We start from the raw sequence: 3,848 nt of genomic DNA, 5'->3' as shown, positions 1-3,848 counted from the left end.
CTGCCTTTCTTGAAATTAAAAAAAAATATTAAAAATACCTATTTAATGACCAAAGTAAACTCTATAGCCTCAGCTAGGTGCTGTTTTATAATATATTCATTCTACTCACAATTTCATGCCTAAAGATATTTAAAGATATTTCTATATCAGCTGAACTTGCTATTGAAAGTAGTTAGATAAATTCAGATATTTTGTAAACCAATAAAATGTAGGAGAGAAAAGAAAAAGAGATGGAAAGCAACTGCAGATACCAGAGGTAGAGTTAGAGTGAGAAACAGGGATGTGTGTGTGTGTGTGTGTGTGTGTGTGTGTGTGTATACATACATATATGAAACAAAAAATGGAAAATTATTTGTGATAATAACATGTATGACTAAGCCATTATACAGTGTATTCTGGATGGGAAACTGCATCTTGTACATCTTATATCCTGTGATGATGTTCAACGAATGAATGCAAAATAAATAACATAAAAAAATTTCTGGAAGGGATTTATGAATTGGACTATGGTCAGACTGATTTTTAAAAAAATAGATACCCTTGGGGCCTGCAGTTGGTGAGATAGTTAAGGGAATGGATTACCACATGGCCAACCATAGTTCATGTTCCAAACCAAGCAGCTTGAAAATCACACCAGACACATGTGCATGCATTCCCAACACCCCGAGAGGAAAATGGAAGAAAAAGGATGGTGGTATGGTCATCCCTCCTGGGGAGTGATTTCTCACTTTCTCTTTCTCTGTTTCGGACTGTCTCTCTCAGGCCAACACATACACCCTATGGTAAACACCTAAAGAAAGAAAGGTCCTGGGATCACATCTGGGGACCTTTTCTGGCAGTCAGACAATCATGTGCCCATGATGATCCAGGCTGGCTGAAGGTGAATCATTGGGTGAAGATCCTGTTGGAAAGTGCCTGACTCTGCCACTCTTTCTTTGTTTCTTTCATGGATGAAATAAATAAATAGACTGGAAAAATAAATAAATAAAAAACTACTCAAGGATGGAATAAAGCACACATTTACATAGATTCAAGTATGTGAGTTAGTGCAAAAAGAACAAAGCACTTGCAAATATACAAAGGGATTGTGGTTGTTTATAAATGTGATGGATTATGGATTTTATACTTAATAAACAGGTATCAAGAAAGGAGGGTCTGTAGACTAAAATGAAAAAAGAAGGAAGGGAGCCAGGAACTTTAGACAAAACAGAAAAAGGAGTGAGATGAAGGGAGTATGAGTACTTGAACACAAACACCTACGGTTGAAAAATGTGATAGTGTTAGAAGCAAAACACAATAGAGGTTGAGCTTAAAAGACTATAGTCAGAGAATGGGATAAGATAATTATTATAGAAGCACAGTGATCCCAGAAGATAACAACATCCAGGGCATTTTATGTTCATAGAATGAAGGTTAAAATAGTTAAACATGCTAAAGAACTAAGAGTAGAATCTTGCATAGGTCACATTCCAAAATTGAATATATATGTTTTTAATGTCTGGCATGGGTCTAGACAAAAAAAAGCTATGCATTTATTGTCAATAGGCTTAATACATATATGGAGCAACCATGTAGAATGATGGATTTCAATGATGCATACTTATAGTCAGTGATATTGTTGGGTAAAAGCATTAACTTCCACAATATGCACACACAAACACACATATACTTTTTCAAGCAAGCATTTTGGAACTAGAAAAATGGATACTCATATTCTGATCTAGTGAAACAGGAAAATAGGAATATTCGATTAAAAATGAGTTTATAGGAGTTTGTGTTGTTTTGTTTTGCCATATGATGTGTTCTGAGAACTTTGGGCACACACGCACACACACAACCAAGGTGACTTTCAAAGCCAGATCCTGGACTTGAACCAGAGTTAGTCCTGTAAGAATCCAGTGCCTCAACCACCATGCTAGCCAGAGAAGTTAATTCTTTGTTTTCTATGTTAACAATGGCAAAGACAGTCTATAAAGTGGCTTGAAGACACAAGAAAATGTTTGCATTGTAGAGGAGGTCTAGTGGGCAAGGGTAGTGGCAGGAAGTTGGAACATGAAGAAAGATTTGAACAACTGGAGATGAAAATACGGTAGAAGACATAGCCAAAACTGCTTAAAATTGATTATAAAAGTGATAAACATGTAATACGAAGTTGGGATAACTCTTCTAAACTCTAAGTAGCTATGTTATGGTGACAATAACAGCACTAAATAGCTACATGTTACTTGAATTAGATTTGCTATATTTGTAAAATGGTAGTGTCATCTAATCATCAAAGGGCTATACATTAAGGGGTAATATGTAAATCATTTCAGACATTTTGATATATTTCTCCATTACCTATCATCTAGCGATTTTCTTAAGTATTGGTTCATCAGGAAAATCAAGACACATTTTTGCATAGGACAACACGTCATGACTTTCCTAACAATCTAATAATTCTGTTTTAAACAGACCGTGTTTTTTGTCTAACTCAATTTAATGGCCTTTTAATATATAATCAGGTTTGGGGACCAGCAGGTGGCATGATGGTTAAGGTGCTGACACTCCCACATGGTCGACCATGGTTCGAGTCCCAGAACTGGTGGCTTCCTTTCTCCCTTTCCCTCTCTCTCTCTCTCTCTCTTTCTCTCTCTCTCTCTCTCTCTCTCTCTGTGTGTGTGTGTGTGTGTGTGTGTGTTTTTCTCTGGTCAAATTAAAATAAATGAATGAATAAATAAAATTAAATAAATAATTAAAAAAATATATATATGTGTGTGTGTATATATATATATATATATATAAAATCAGGTTTAAATCCACCATCTAACAACATTTTTACATATTTGTTTCTGAAAGTTCTAGATTCATAATTCTCTTTTGACTTGTATTGGGTGAATTAATTATTAATTAATTGTTTTAATTTCTCCCCTCAATTAGTTTATTATTTATACATTCTCACTTTTTTCTTTAAGCATTTACTCTAGATATTACAAAATGCATACTTATTCAAGTCTAGTGTAAATTGGTTTTTATCCACTCTTCAAAAATAAGACTTCAGAGTATATTTTAAGTTATTTATTCCCTTCCTGCCCTATGTTTCATTATTGCCAAATATTTTAATTCTCTATATGTTTAGGACACCACAATAAATGATAATTATGATTTTGGTTGTAAAAACTGTATCAGATGTGTGCACATTTGTAGACCTTATTTTATCCTGCATCTCTGTTATCTGCAGTCATCTTTCTTCTACCTGAAGTACATTGTAGGGTATATGGAAGGAGTATATGTGTGTTTGTGTGTGTGAGACTCATCACTAAAATTCCATAGTTATTCACCTGAAAGATCTTAATATAACCTGTTTTAAAATAAAGTTTATTTCTTCCACGGGATCGTAGACAAGCAAAAAAAAAAAAAAAAAAAAAACCCACAGGTACCTACCATGGGATCTTCATGCAGAAATCTATGCCAAGGCTCAGGCAGCCTGGGTCACCCTGGATCACAGGCAGGCGCACACGCATGGTGTGTGTACAGGGAGGCCCCCGTGCAATGAACCTGGGCCTGTTACATGTGGGTCCGGCATTGCAGAATACTGTTTCACAGCTGCATCACAGTGGACCCCTTTATGTCATCTACACTAACAAACAGTCTCAGTCCTCAGAATTCTCCACTTTTAGGTCTTAACACTGAAAATTCTAGCTAATGGTATGAGGTTATGATGCCTTAAAATCTGAAATTTCTAATTGTTTACAGCAAAAGAGTTGGTTCAAAATAAAGTAGTTTGAAATGGTGGTGTGGGAGTTGTTTTCGGTTTCAAAATAAATATTTTGATTTTCATATTTCTGTTAAAAATTCAGTATGAAGCT

At 35.1% G+C, this 3,848-nt stretch overlaps 1 long non-coding RNA gene across 2 annotated transcripts in view; it reads right to left on the bottom strand.

Annotated features, from left to right (window-relative positions):
• The window catches only part of LOC102474835 (uncharacterized), a 57,203-nt gene extending 53,649 nt beyond the window's left edge, over window positions 1-3,554 (bottom strand). For both annotated transcript variants that reach the window (XR_001369771.1, XR_337457.1), the window contains exon 1: window positions 3,424-3,554. This is a non-coding gene — a long non-coding RNA (uncharacterized LOC102474835). The remainder of the gene's footprint in view (window positions 1-3,423) is intronic.
• Window positions 3,555-3,848: the final 294 nt, after the last annotated feature.

Source organism: Tupaia chinensis, unplaced genomic scaffold (assembly GCF_000334495.1).
Source record: "Tupaia chinensis unplaced genomic scaffold, TupChi_1.0 Scaffold146289_1, whole genome shotgun sequence".
Lineage (NCBI taxonomy): Eukaryota > Metazoa > Chordata > Mammalia > Scandentia > Tupaiidae > Tupaia > Tupaia belangeri.
Note: the sequence above shows the minus strand (reverse complement) of the source record. Positions and strands in the feature narration are given on the sequence as shown.